Source organism: Aythya ferina (assembly GCF_964211825.1).
Source record: "Aythya ferina genome assembly, chromosome: 2".
In the NCBI taxonomy this organism is placed as follows: domain Eukaryota; kingdom Metazoa; phylum Chordata; class Aves; order Anseriformes; family Anatidae; genus Aythya; species Aythya ferina.
The window spans coordinates 66,169,501-66,185,101 of record NC_140297.1 but is presented as its reverse complement, the minus strand read 5'-3'; the positions used below and the strand labels follow the sequence as shown (position 1 = coordinate 66,185,101).

Sequence of the window (15,601 nt, the reverse complement as noted above, 5' to 3'; positions counted from 1 at the left end):
CACTTATTTTTGTAAATAACCACTCCATGTTTTGCTGAAGCAGCTGTAAAAGCAAGGCATACTTTAGTAAATTCTTTTCACCCATAATTCTTTGTTGCTGTACATTTTATGGGTGTGTTGATCCAATGGCAAAAGAAAGGGTCAATTTTGTTTTTAAATCTTTCCTCTTGTCATAGCACAATCAAATTGCATATAGATGGGTCCAATCTCAAGTACTTCAAGAAGCAGAGGGGCTTTCATAATAAGATATATAATGCTTGGCTTCCTATAGATGTTTTCCACAATATGGAATAAAGGTGAAAAAGAAATTCTGAAGTAAGAAGGTCCACATACACAGTTCTCTCTACTGTTTATGATCGTACACACTCTCTACTGTTTATGACTGCAATATGGTGGTATATTACACATTCACAGTCCTATACCCCTTTGCATCATGAAATGCAAATGCACTTCTCTTCCTCCAAAAGTGGCTTCAGCCATCAACAGTAATGTGCTATGCTGGTATCTGGAGAACAAACTTTAGTGCAGCCATTAGGATATGTTTTCTTATGGGCAAATGGGCAACTAGTGAGAGGAAATTCTGTGGAAAAAGTTGCTGAGTGATGTAAGACTTTGAAAAGAAGTAAATGAATAGTTGGTTATTTAAGGGGAGAGAAAGATGTTACAGGTTATTTCTGGGAATTAGAAGCAAGGTCTTTTAGCTAATTAGCTGGAAAAAAAGGCAAGTTTTAATTTCCCGGACAATTAGAATGAATGCAAATGTCTTCTGCTTTCTTTGGAAAACATTCCTAAACACATCATATTACAAGAAGTATTAAGGACCAGCAATAACAGAAATGGGAAGTCTAATAATTAGCTAATTAAACCTAGACAATAGATCCAACACTCATAAATAAGTTAACTGTCTCTGGCTGGCACTGAATAAATCAAACCTTTTGCAAAACATGTTTTGAATGAAGGCTAATTCAATTCCATATAATGGCTTCTTATTTTCTTATGTAATACTAAAACAAAGCAGCAAGACATTGATCTTGTAAGTTGAAAAGGAAAGAGTGAAATTGTGACACTGAAATTTTTGCAGAGAGATGATTATTGGGGGGAGCTTGTCTCCAGTTGGTATAAACAATCAGTGCTTTGTTATTCAGCTTTACTTTGCAGGTGGTTTTTACAGGAGCAGTAGGTTACCCCTAGGCAAGCTAGATGCCTAGTCAGATTGTTTCACAAAACAGAAATGGATAAAACCTTTAGCTATGTGTTGGGGCTATATGGGAGGGAAACATTGCTTCTGATTAAATGTCTTACTTCCCTTTCGTTCTCAAGTTCTTCCCTTTTCATTCCATAGCACACCTGTGGCAACATCCTTAGTTACTTGCCTGGAAATTAATCACAGTTCTAAGTGTGTTTAGCTCTCTGTACTGGCAGGACTTAGAGCACTATTGCTGCAAGTGGAATGAATGGAGGTGCACATGGCTTTCTGTGCCGTACTGGGGCTACTGGCCCTACTTGGCCATTTTGCTTCTCTTAAATTAATCGTGTTAGGATAGACTTTACCAGAGTGAGTGCCTAGGCTAGATTTTATTTTTCACCTTTAAGCAGTAACGTAATTGGCATGCATCCAGGAAGGCAGTGGCTGGGGAGGTTAGGAAGGAAAGAATAATCAAGGAAATAATTGTGTAGGAGTTGTTTGAGTGTGAGGAAGTTGAAACCAAGAGTCAAGCCTATAATAGGTTTGTGATGAATACATACATTCAGCTATAAGCGGTGCCTGCAGAGAATACTGATTTTATGTTGTTGTTTGCGGGCTTTGTATCACTGTTCTAAAGTGCTATTCTTGTTTTTCCCAAATGTATTACTCTCTGCTAACGTGCCTGAACTGGAAAATTAAGTCTGAGCAACTCTGAATGCTTGGGAAAACTCAGGATACAAATCCAAACCAAAGAATTCATATTCTTCTCCAGTGTGTGTGGAACAGTTTTCCATGGATTTGATTGGAAAAGCAGCTGACTTCCCAGGTGATTTGGAGTTGGCATGGGACAGAGGGAAAGTGACCAGGGCTTCTAGATAATACCTTATCCTTGCACAGCTCAGGTACTCACAAGGACTGTGTTCTCTAGTAGTAGGGAAAACAAGAAAGGGGATGCAAAATATCTCAAGTTCTCAAAACATCTAGTACTCTTACCTGTCAATGGGATGGACAGCTTTGTCAGTGAGGAAGCCTCTGTGAACAGACATATGAGAGGAAGGGAAGGAATTAGTCCATGGGAGTGAGTGGGAGGCATTACAACTAATGATTATTTCTATGACTCTGCCTTTCTTCAGACTCACAGACTGGGGACAGATGAAATGGAGAAAGCTCTGTTAGTATATGAATTACTGATGAAACAAAGGGCAGATTATTTTGTATGCTCTTCTGAAAACAAAGTAAAAGTAATGGCAACCTTTGGGTGTTTCTTCAGGAGACAGTTATGCAGGCAAATTGTGCATGCTAAATAGCTTTTTATCACTTTATCTGATCATGTTGACACTTAACGTGTTCTTAATTAGAAGCTGCTGGAGTGCTTGAAGATAATTTTCAATCCTTGCAAAATGACAATGACTGTTAATCTTAATTTATTTTTTTTAAATATGATGGTCTAAACAGTGTCCTGTGAGGTCTTTGAGAGATCTGTCATGCAGTTAGAGTTGGAAATAAAGCCCTGCATAAACAGCAGTACAATACCCACAAATGGCATAGCCAGGCAAAAATATGCATTAAGAAACAGTGCCAGAAATGGAAACTGGTGCATAGGAGACTCCCATCTGTATTTAAGCTTTGATTTTGTGGTCCAGTGGTGTTATGCCCTTTCACAGCAGCTTCTTTTACAGAAGATTTTTGTAGCTTTTTTTTTTCTTTTCCATGTAGATGTGTTTTACACTCAATGTATGAATTCTGGATGCCTTTGAGAAGCAAGAAGGCAGTGTTTACCTTAGTTTTGCTTAGTGGCTGTCCTAGTTCTCAGGGTTGCATGTGAGAGAGATAGTCTTGATACAGATGGCTCAGTCTTGGTGGTTTTCCAGGCACTTTCATTTTTGGTACACAGCTTTTCTATCTGGAAAAGAGTAATTCTGATGCTTTTTTTTCCACGTATTTTTTTTTCTGTTCTTGATTTTTATTTTTATTTTTATTTTTATTTTTAATAATAATAATAATAATAATAATAATAATAATAATAATAATAATAATAATACAGTGGTGGTTAACTATTACAATTCACCTAATCATCTTTGGCTTCAGGTATTGGCAGGAAAGCCTTCCACCCCACTGTGGAAGCGGTGTGTTGTGAGTTGTGCTGTGACACTCTGCTATGGAAAAATCTTTAATATCAAAGAATTTTTACAAAGCAACACAACAAAGATCTGTTATTTACATTGCTACTGGCAGGAATATCTGGAACAAAGAAACAAATGAGCTCTTGAGTGCTTCATATCTGAAAAATAAGCTTGAGGTTTGCTGCTTCCAGCACTGATTGAAAACAAGGTGAGGTAATAAGATTGTTCTGATTCACAGAAGTGCAATGTAATTGCTTTATGAATTCTGGAATGCTCTTGATCTTTCCTTCCTCAGTTCCCAGAAGGACACTGTGCACTGTGCTTCTGTTAAATCTCATGCTGCCGCCAGTATTTCATACATGAATGCTAGAATTTTGTCCACCACACTAGCAAGGGTGTTTTGTTTTGGTCTCCCATTCCTTCCCCCTCCTCTCCTGCAGCCTGTGGTACTTATCCAGTGTGCCAGAATAAATAATTAACAACAAATAAATACTTGCTGCAGCCATTTCATGATTTGTTTGTTTGCAGACTAGTCACTGAACAATGGCGAATAATAAAAAAAGAGTAAGTATCTTGGGCTGTTTTGTACTCAATTTATAAGCAACAGTGAAGGGACTACTTATCTACAAAAGGCAGTACAATGCCTAAATGTAAAGGGTAAGAAACCGAATTTGAAGTTATGGGTTTAATCTTCGCAGCTGGTGGTTAACACTACATCCAGAGAAGTAGTTATTTGTAATATACAGCAAAACAACTTATTTGCCACCTCCTTATTTTGACATTTACATTATTTTCAATACACTGTGAAAGCATGAGTGTTTTCTGCATATTTTTTTTTTTAACCAGTTAAAGAATCTTTCTGCTATCATTTGATTTAGGGTTAGGTTAGTCCCTCTCAAAATCCCTAACTTGCCTGTTTTGTTTTTAGAAAATGGAAAGAGGTAACAAAACTTGCAATAATCTTTCATTTTCCTTGAGAGCACAGATGTTTAAGGGAGCACTGCTTTGCAGGGACTCTTGCAGCTTTTGTTTTGAGTCCTCAGGAATGTGACACATTGTTATCGCAGTTGCCTAGGAATGCTTTAGTTGCAGGTTTATCGTATACTTCAGGCTCATGAACTATTTCCCTGGGGACCACACTGCATTCTTGATTTGCATAGTGCCTCATTGCTAGCCAGCACCATTCAATTCCTGTCCTTTTGGCATCCTGTCTTAGAGACTGACCTACTCTCCCTTAGTAGCTGTTAAGTTGCTATTGAAAAAATGTCTGCTTTTCAGGAAGGCGCACAGTGGTGTCTGGCATGGGAAAACAGCACAGGAGTCTAGGAAGTTTCAGTGATGCATACACATACATACTGACAGTCATCTCAGGAAAAGCAGAGATGTTTATGTTCCTGTCTTTGAAGTTATAAAGAATACAGAAAAATTCCAAATGTGTGCAGTATAAGACAGGTGCAGAGGAATGCAGTGGCACACACAAAACCAATACGTAAAACCTCAGCTTCCAAAACACTTGCTAGATTTATACTTTGCAAAGTGCCAAGTCATAATTTGTTTCCAACATACATTTAGGCAGATGCCAGTGTGTAGTGTTTTGTTTTGTTTTGTTTTTAGTTTTATTTTTGTCTCTCTTTTCATTTTAGTTTTTTGAATGATTCGTTTCTGAGATGAAGAAAATTCTCTCTTGGAAATATATTGCCAAACAGTCAAGGTTTCTCACAGTTCTTAAATAGTAGTAGTGTCGACCTTAATTAAGACACTTGTAGGCTTTGTAGGATCACTGCGGAACAACACTTTTAATCCAGTGTGCACTTTATCTTAATTGAGGACATGGGTAAAGCTATGTTATGCATTTGGGAACAGGTGCACACCATCTCTGCATAGAGGAGTGACCCTCTGAAAGTCATGCTGATAGGAAAAACTTTTATATCCTAAGTATCTCAGAAAAAGTGTACAAATTGAAATTTTTCACCCATGAGAGTTTTTATAATGGGCACAGAAAAAATGTTTATTTTCATCTTGCATTCATTAAGCTGTCATTCCAAACTAACCACACAGTCCTGCTTGAGAAAGAAAAACAAAATTTCTGTGACAAGGTGATACTCTTAGTGGATGAGGGAAAGGCTGTAGATGTTGTCTATCCAGATATTTGTAAAGCTTTTTCTCAAAAAAAAAAAAGATACTGTTTCTCACAGTTTTTTGTTTGTTTGTTTGTTTGTTTGTTTTTTTCCTGGAGAAACTGACTGCTCATGGCTTGGTGTATGCTTTGGGTAAAAAACTGTCAGGGTGGCCAGGCCGAAAGAGTTGCAGCAAAGAAAGTTAAATCCAGTTGGAGGCTGGTCACAAGTGGTGTCCCCCAGGGCTCAGTATTGGGGTCAGTTCTCTGTATATCTTTATCAATGATCTGGAAAGGAGGATTGAGTGCACCCTCAGTAAATCTGCAGATGACAGCAAGTTTGTCATGAGTGTTGATCTTCTTGAGGATAGGAAGGCTCTGCAGACAGATCTGGGTAGGCCAGACTGATGGGTCAAGGCCAACTGTATGAAGTTCAACAAGGCCAAGTGCCAGGTCCTGCACTTTGGGCATGACAACCCTGTGCAGTGCTACTTGCTGGGGGAAGAGTGGCTGGAAAGTTGCCCAACAGAAAGGGAGCTGGAGGATATTGATTGATGGACAGCTGAATATGAGCCAGCAGTGTGCTCAGGTGGCCTACAAGACCAACAGCATCCTGGCTTGTATTAGAAATAGTGTGGCCAGCAGGGCTAGGGAAGTGATTGTCCCCCTGTACTCTGCTCTGGTGAGGCAGCACCTTGAGTACTGTGTTCACTTTTGGGCTGCTCTCTGTGAGAAGGACACCAAGGTGTTGGAGCATGCCCAAAGAAGGGCTACAAAGCTGGTGAAGGGTCTAGAAAACAAGTCCTATGAAGAGTGTCTGAGGGAACTGGGACTATTTCTTCTAGAGAAAAGGAGGCTCAAGGACCTTGCTGCTCTCTACCTGAAAGGAAGTTGTAGTGGGGTGGGGGTTCTGTCTCTTCTCCCAGACAACAAGCAATAGGACAAGAGGAAATGGCCTCAAATTGTGCCACGGGAAGTTTAAGTTGGATACTAGAAAAAATTTCTTCACTGAAGGGGTTGTGAGGCATTGGAACAGGCTGCCCAGGGAAGTGGTAGAGTCACCATCCCTGGAGATCTTCAACAGACATGTAGATGTGGTGCTTAGGGACATGCTTTAGTGGTAAACTCAGCAGTGCTAGGTCAAAGGTTGGACCTGCTGATCTTACAGGTCTTGTCCAACCTAAATAATTTTATGAAAAGCAAAATTCTATTCCTTGATTTATTTTGTGCCAGTTCCTTTCAAATCTTACAGTTCCCAATTTATCAAGGGAGTAAAGTGAAAGCATGCATATGCAATGACTTAAAGGTGGGTTTCATACTTAAATTCCTTGCTGATACGTGTCTATCTTGTGCAGTCTAATCAGACGGCTATTGTCAAGAAACACAACCTAGCTAAGTCTTCTAAGAGCATTGCTTGTAAGGAAACACAGTCTGTAGGGATCATATACATGTGAATGGTGATTTTTAGAGTTTGTCTACATGGGTGTATGCATGAAGTCTCTACAGCATGTAGACATGGTGATTCAAAGATCGAAGCCGAAATTCCTTTAAGTGGTATATTCTTTATTGCAGCGCTGGATGCACGGGGGATCTCTCCACCTATCGTGCATACCTAAAGCGGAAAGCAGTCTTGAATTTATACAATCAATCTATCAATATTCTACAAGCACCTATACATATGCATTACCTATCCCCGCCTTCCCTCGCTTCTCATGCTAATTAGCCTTTTGGCACCTTGCGCCTGCGTAGAGCCTTCCAAGAATTGTGGGCAGGGGTCTTTGGGACGTGGGCAGGGGTCTTTGGGAGGAAGACCCCGAGTCTTCCTCACAGTGTACTTTTCACCTTTGGTCAGGAATCTGCTGAATTGGCATGTTTCTTAATTGCGAGAGCTGGTTGTTGCCAATTCTTCCGTTTGTTGTATCTTTATAATGAATTCCAATGTCCAGTTTTGAGATTTATAGTCCTTACGTTTGTTTCTCTGTCCGTCTGCCGCTTCCTTATCATGAGTTTCAGTGTCTTGTTTCGAGATATACAGTCCATGTCTGGGGATTGTCCTTGCCTCCCCAATGCCTCCCCAATACCTCCTTAATCAATGGTCACTTTAATATATATATATATATTTTTTAAAACACGTACAGGCTGAGCAGTGTCCTAGGGAAAAGAGAGCAAAGGAACAATTTATTCCATCTATTGCACTCCTATAGGCAACACCCCTACCTGGGCTGCATAGCTGGTAAAAGAGGTGCTGCAAAGTAGGTTAGTGACCCTAAAAGAGCACAGTTTGGCAGGCCTCTGACTGCAGCCCATTTCCTTTCCTCGCCCTCTTGGTAAGGAGTGTCCTGAGGCACAGAAACAAGGCTCCTCCAGAGGGCTGTGTTTCTTCTGTGGGGTGCCAAGGGCATAGGGTGCCGTTTCTGCTGCTGTAATGGGGAATGCCATGCTTGTGTTTCAGCTGCAAACACATCTCCCCACAGGTTTGGTTCAGCCTTATTGAGAGGCATTGCAGTGCAACTCTCAGTGTTTTGCACCTTTACTGAAATAGTAATATATGTTTTTAAGTGTTTTTTAGAACATATAAGAGCCTGTCTGAGGAGCAGTGGCCTAGGAAACCCTGGCTTGCTACATAAGCATTTCTTGTTCATGTTTCACTTTCAAAAATAGCTCTTGTTAAGGCTAATTTCAAGACGGTAACAAAGTAATAATAATAAATCCCCACCTTTCTCAGAGATTGAGTGAAAGTTCATACCCTGATCTTTCAAATAATACAGTGTTTCCCCATCATATATTTAATGTAATTTGAATGTTAGTAGTGACAAAAAAAATCTCATCACCATACATAACATAGCAGGATGATCTTCCTGTATCATTTTAATGTTAGAAAAATTCCAAACCATAAACCTTTTTTTTTTTTTTTTTTGCAGATATTTATCTTCAAGACTGACACAACCTATACCAAGAGCCAGAGGCTTATATACACAGTTATGTTTTTTTTCAGTCCTCTGTCTCTGCAAGTTTTACGGCTAAATGCCACCTTGATGGTGGTGGCCAGTTTTGGGAGTGGGAAGTCTTTTAAACTGCAAAACCTTTCCCTGTTTTCAGAACTGGAGGGCTTCCAGCCTTTCTTTTAAACTCTGTTCTTCACATTATTACCGGGTCTTTGCTTCAGGTACTAAAAGGCAGCAGTGTAGTTTGCATACAATTGGACATGGTTGTATCCTCACATGCCAATTTTTATGTTAATCCTTTGTTTTTGGTTTAACCACGGAGGTTTATGGTGATTATATAATAAGCTCTTAATATAGGAAGACTGTATCTAATGGTCAACTATCAACACGTTAGTACTTGGTAATGTTTTCTCTGACAGGTACTCAGAACATACTATTCAAACAAAGCAGTTCTACTTTCTTATTATTGAAAATAAAACAGTAAATTGGCAGTAATTCCCTTTCCCCTCTCAGGAAATGCTTAGTGGATGTGGTTTGATGTTTGATTTTTATGTCGTGACATTTTTGTGCTTGTCAACTAGAAAACTGTAGACAAAAAGCTTGAATATAATGTTGCTGAAAACTTCTGGTTACAATTTTGATATTTTAAAAAAAATGTTTATTATTTGAGAATTAAGCAAAAATTGAAATATTTTTCCAAAAACTTTTTTAAACTAAAAGCTTTTCAGAAGAAAGCATATAAATATTCTCATGCTACTTTATATATATTTTTTTAAGTAATATTAACAATAAGAGTTCAGTCTGCCCTAATTATTACTACAGCCATTGATATATATATATTTTTCTGGGGGGGGGGAGGGTGACAAGTATACTCAGTGAAGATAATATCTGAAATGTTAAAATTTCTTTCTAAAATGAACTTTTATCTAGTAATGATATAAAAAAAAAAAAAAAAAAACACAGTTGATCTGAAATTTGTGAGGTTCATTACAGAATCACAGAATTTCTAGGTTGGAAGAGACCGCAAGATCATCGAGTCCAACCTCTGACCTAACATTAACAAGTCCTCCACTAAACCATATCACTAAATTCTACATCTAAACGTCTTTTAAAGACCTCCAGGGAAGGTGACTCAACCACTTCCCTGGGCAGCCCGTTCCACTGCCTCACAACCCTTTCAGAAAAGAAGTTCTTCCTAATATCCAACCTAAAACTCCCCTGACGCAACTTTAGCCCATTCCCCCCTCGTCCTGTCACCAGGCAGGTGGGAGAACAGACCAACCCCCACCTCACTACAGCCTCCTTTAAGGTACCTGTAGAGAGCAATAAGGTCGCCCCTGAGCCTCCTTTTCTCCAGGCTGAACAAGCCCAGCTCCCTCAGCCGCTCCTCGTAGGACTTGTTCTCCAGAACAAGTAATTAGTAATTAGGAAGATAAAACTATCTGTGATATTTGCATATCACAGAATCACAGAATCCATTAGTAATTAGGAAGATAAAACTGATATCAATCACCTGGATTACTGGATTACACTGGGAGACTGCTGATGGTAATTAAAAAATAAAATAAAATAAAATAAAATAAAATAAAATAAAATAAAATAAAATAAAATAAAATAAAATAAAATATAAAATAAAATAAAATAAAATAAAATAAAATAAAATAAAATAAAATAAAATAAAATAAAAACTAAATACCCAACTGGACTAATCCTGGCTCTGTGTACAATAACGTTTCTTTCCTGACAATTAGATGATCTTTGCTGGAGCAATTATGCATTCATCTCCCCAGGGACCTATGTCCTCATATAAGTGTTAACACACATTCCTCTCTAAAAGTTTTTGGGCATGTCCAGGTGAGGTCATGGTAATTAGAAACAGAAAAGACCCTTTGGATCACCATGTCTTTCCCCCTGCCAATAGAATCTTTGTTAAATCAATTTTAAAGTGACTCAAGATGAGCCAATTGTTCTTTGTTAGTGAGACTGTTCCACATCTAAAAGACCCTAAAAATAATCTTTTCAATGATGTTTTCTTACATTTTTCTGTGCTACAATTTATTTTTTTTCATCTGACTGGCATGTTAGGATTCCACATAACTCAGTTTTGAGCTTGTTGTGTCATGATCAACTTCTTGTTTCATCATGTTGTGCATTAGCTCTCTCCCTGAGTAGACATTTGGTTCAGAGCTCAGCATGATGTGGCCTTTCTTACCTTTCTACTTTTTTTTTTTAAAAAAAAAAAAAAAACACAAAACAAAACAAAAACTTTTTATTGTGCTGTTAAGCCACTTTATTTCTTGGGGAACGTTATGCTCTCCTGGGCTTAAAGTCGAGTTTGCTATATGATCAAATGCATGCCAAACAAAGCCAGATATGCAAGTAAAGATTTTGGATTGCAAAAGGCTTGGGGAGGTGGTAGGGAAGAGGAATGTTTTACTTCTATTTCCTGAGTTTCTGCTAATTTCTGTTCATAATAGTGTCTTAACTAAATGTTGTTACTGGTCAAAACTCCCTTTCTTCAAAACCTGTTCTGACTAAGTTTAAAGGATGATTTTAAAATTGGCTGATGTCATTGTCATTCCATCTGATAAAATTATAGCCATACTGAAGGTAGTAGAAGTGTCTTTTTATATTATTAATTTACCAGGAGTTAACTGGTAGTCAGATGTGTTGACAGTTGAAAATTTTAACATGTCATCTACATGATGTGTTGATATATCTCTTTCCTGAGAAAGGTTTCGCTTTCCCTGGCTTCTTTCTTCACTGGGAAAGCTCCATGTTCACAGAATAGCCATAGTTGGACAGGACCATAAGGATCATTGAGTCCAAACTCAATGGCTCCAAACAGGACTACCTAAAAATTAAGTCATATGTCTGAGTACATTGTCCTAATGCTGCCTAAACTGTGGCAGTCTGGGATGTTAACTTCCCCTGCAGAAGCCCACACAGTGCTGTGCTCTGCACTTGTAGCTAGGACAGCAGTGGTATCACACCACTGTTGTGTCTGCTGCTGAGCAGTGCACAGCATCAGGACTCTCTCTAACCCTCCTAAGGGGTGGGCAAAAAAAAAAGTGAGAAAAGAAACATCTCCAGGGCAACTGACCTAAACCAACGAAAGGGATATTCCATACCATATGATCACAGAATCACAGAATCACAGAATTTCTAGGTTGGAAGAGACCGCAAGATCATTGAGTCCAACCTCTGACCTAACACTAGCAGTCCCTACTAAACCATATCCCTAAGCTCTACATCTAAATGTCTTTTAATGACTTCCAGGGATGGTGACTCTACCACTTCCCTGGGCAGCCTGTTCCAATGTCTAACAACGCTTTCGGTAAAGAAGTTCTTCCTAACATCTAACCTAAAACTCCCCTGGCTCAACTTAAGCCCATTCCCCCTCGTCCTGTCACCAGGCATGTGGGAGAACAGACCAACCCCCACCTCTCTACAGCCTCCTTTAAGGTACCTGTAGAGAGCAATAAGGTCGCCCCTGAGCCTCCTTTTCTCTAGGCTGAACAAGCCCAGCTCCCTCAGCCGCTCCTCATAGGACTTGTTCTCCAGGCCCCTCACCAGCTTCATCGCCCTTCTCTGGACCCGCACAAGCACCTCCATGTCCTTCTTGTAGTGAGGGGCCCAAAACTGAACACAGTACTCAAGGTGCGGCCTCACCAGAGCCGAGTACAGGGGGACGATCACCTCCCTAGCCCTGCTGGTCACACTGTTTCTTATGCAAGCCAGGATGCTGTTGGCCTTCTTGGCCACCTGAGCACACTGCTGGCTCATATTCAGCCGACTATCAACCATCACTCCCAGGTCCTTCTCTGCCTGGCAGCTCTCCAACCACTCATCTCCCAGCCTGTAGCTCTGCTTGGGGTTATTGCGCCCCAGGTGCAGGACCCAGCACTTGGCCTTGTTAAACTTCATGCAGTTGACCTCAGCCCATCGGTGCAGCCTATCCAGATCCTCCTGCAGAGCCTTCCTACCCTCGAGCAGATCGACACACGCACCTAGCTTGGTGTCATCTGCAAACTTACTGAGGGTGCACTCAATCCCCTCATCCAGATCATCGATGAAGATATTAAAGAGGATTGGCCCCAGCACCGAGCCCTGGGGAACGCCACTAGTGACTGGCCTCCAACTGGACTTGGCTCCATTCACCACGACTCTTTGGGCCCGGCTATCCAGCCGGTTTCTAACCCAACAAAGCGTGCGCCAGTCCAAGCCAAGAGCAGCCAGTTTCTTGAGGAGAATGCTGTGGGAGACGGTATCAAAAGCCTTGCTGAAGTCAAGGTAGACCACACCCACAGCCTTTCCCTCATCCACCCAGCGCATCACTTTGTCATAGAAGGAGATCAGGTTCGTCAAGCAGGACCTGCCTTTCATAAACCCATGCTGACTGGGCCTGATCGCCTGCTTGCCCTGCAAGTGCTGCATGATGACTCTCAAGAGAATCTGCTCCATGAGCTTCCCTGGCACTGAGGTCAAACTGACAGGCCTGTAGTTTCCCGGGTCTGCCCTCCGGCCCTTCTTGTAGATGGGCGTCACGTTTGCTAGCTGCCAGTCAACTGGGACCTCCCCCGATAGCCAGGACTGCTGATAAATGATGGTAAGCGGCTTGGCCAGCTCCTCTGCCAGTTCTCTCAGTACCCTTGGGTGGATCCCATCCGGCCCCATCAACTTGTGCACATCCAAGTGCCGTAGCAGGTCACCAACCATTTCTTCGTGGATAGTGAGGGCCACATCCTGCTCCCCATCCCCTTCCACCAGCTCAGGGTAATGGGTATCCAGAGAACAACCGGTATTGCTGCTAAAGACTGAGGCGAAGAAGGCATTAAGCACCTCCGCCTTTTCCTCATCTCTTGTAACTAAGTTTCCCCCCGCATCCAGATGGAGATTCTCCTTAGTCCTCCTTTTTATGTTGATGTATTTATAAAAACATTTTTTGTTATCTTTAACGGCAGTAGCCAGATTGAACTCCAGATGAGCTTTGGCCTTTCTAATTTTTTCCCTGCACAGCCTCGCAACATCCTTATAGTCCTCCCTAGTGGCCTGCCCACTTTTCCAAAGATTATAAACCCTCTTTTTTCTCCTAAGCTCAAGCCACAATTCTCTGTTCAGCCAGGCTGGTCTTCTTCCCCGCCAGCTCGTCTTTGGGCACGTGGGGACAGACCGTTCCCGCGCCATTAAGATTTCCCTCTTGAAGAGCACCCAGCCTTCCTGGACTCCTCTGCCCTTCAGAACCGCCTCCCAAGGGACTCTGCCAACCAGTGGCCTGAGCAGCTCAAAGTCAGCCCTCCGGAAGTCTAATACAGCGGTTTTACTGGTCCCCTTCCTGGCCTTGCCAAGAATAGAGAACTCCACCATTTCGTGGTCACTCTGCCCAAGACAGCTCCCGACAATCACATCCTCCACCAGTCCTTCTCTGTTTGTGAAGAGAAGGTCTGCGTGAGAGAGCGGTTGTGTTGTTTAGCTGCCTAGCACGGTAAATCCACCACCACCTCCCTGGTGAGCAGTTCCAGTGCCCAACCACCCTCCCAGTGAAGGGCCTTTTCCTATACCCAGCCTGACCCTCCCCTGTCCCAGCTCCATGCCATTCCCTCGGGTCCTGTCGCCGTCCCCAGGGAGCAGAGATTGCCCCTCCACTCCCCTCGTGAGGGAGCTGCAGGCTGCCATGAGGCCTCCCCTCAGCCTGCTCTGCTCTGGGCTGAGCAAACCAAGAGACCTCAGCCACTCCTCGTGTCTTCTACTCTGGAACCTTCACTGTCTTTGTATCCCTCCTTTGGACTCTCTCTAATAGTTTTATATTCTTCTCATGTTGTGAAGCCCCTGTTTGGCCATTTTAAAATAAATACCCTTAGATTCTGTTCTCTATATTTTAGACATCTGAGACCCACACTGTTCTCAGGATGGTGGGCATGCCTGGGCCCCACACCGTTCTCTGAATGATTGGTGTTCCTGGGCCCCACATTGTTTTCTGAAGGTCATGGTGACATAGCCTCCAGCCATTACCCCATGGGTGAGACATAGCCCGGAGAAGGGCACTGCAATGAGGGATGACCACCACCTCCCAGGTGAATGCAGTCATGCACAAAGCCTTTTTCCTGGTAATGGCTCCCCCATGCCATTTTTCTAACCAGAAAGAAAGGCTTCCCCTCTGGCAGTGGGACTGCCTTCCACCTTCTCTCATATGGCCTGGGCTCCAGCTATCACCTCATCCCATGTCTGGAGTCCCCTTGACTAAATAGTTACAAGAGATCACTTCTTTTTAATTTCCAAACTTAATAAAATCCTAAATTAATTTCTTTTTAGGACAAGTTTACCCATCTGTTTGACCAAGGGAAGACAGCATATACAATGTTTTTTGATTTCAGCAAAGATTTCTGCTCTATCAGAACCTGTCTGGACAAAATCTTCAATGTACAGCTGGACAAATACATAGTATGATGTGTGAACAATTAGATGACTGTTTGAGCTCAAAGAGTTAGAATAAGTGAGGTAACATCAGGTTGGCAGCCAGTCACTAGTGGGGTTCCACAGGGCTCCATTTTAGGATCAGTTCACTTCAATGTTTTTATGCATGACCTGGATGCACAACTTGAATGCATACCAAGTAAGTCTGGAAACAAAACTAAATTAGTAGGAACTGTTGACTCCCTTGAGGGTGGTGAAGCCTTGCAGGATGATCTTGTTATAAATGAAGTCTGAATTCAATCTGAATTTTGTAATATTTATAAAACAAATATTTCTAAAAGGTATAAAAGGCAAGTAAACAGCGCTGGGAGTGCAGGGAGTCTACACTCCACTAACACGCACACACGAACATCAAACATTCTAAGAACATCACTTTTACATGTACATACTAAACCCGAGTATGCCTATACATACATACAATCAGGAAAAATAACAAACAGTCCTTTAAGTTCCATAACATAACAGTCTCCATTTACCATTCCTTTTGAACAATATGTCTCGCTTTAAGTTGTCAAGCAACTTGGTCTTCAGGCCTTATGTATCTCGTTCTTCTCAGATCGAAGAAAAACATATCCATCTCCTTTTCAAGGCCAATGAGGCCTAGGTCAAAAGGCACGTCCAGGTCAACAGGGGGTGTAACAGCAAAAGCCTTCGATGGCTGTAGCAGCAGAGGGGCCAATGGCGTAGCAGTCGGATCAGTAAAGGAGCCCGCAGCTCCCTCACTATCTGGCAAGCCACACATTTGTCATTGTGGCTC

General features: G+C 41.6%; 1 protein-coding gene across 1 annotated transcript in view; it reads left to right on the top strand.

Moving 5' to 3' along the window:
• The window catches only part of LOC311432957 (uncharacterized protein), an 84,555-nt gene that overhangs the window by 56,862 nt on the left and 12,092 nt on the right, over positions 1 to 15,601 (top strand). The window contains exon 10 of the mRNA XM_084511607.1: positions 3,275 to 3,517. The gene's annotated coding sequence lies outside the window, so the exon portion shown is untranslated. The remainder of the gene's footprint in view (positions 1 to 3,274; positions 3,518 to 15,601) is intronic.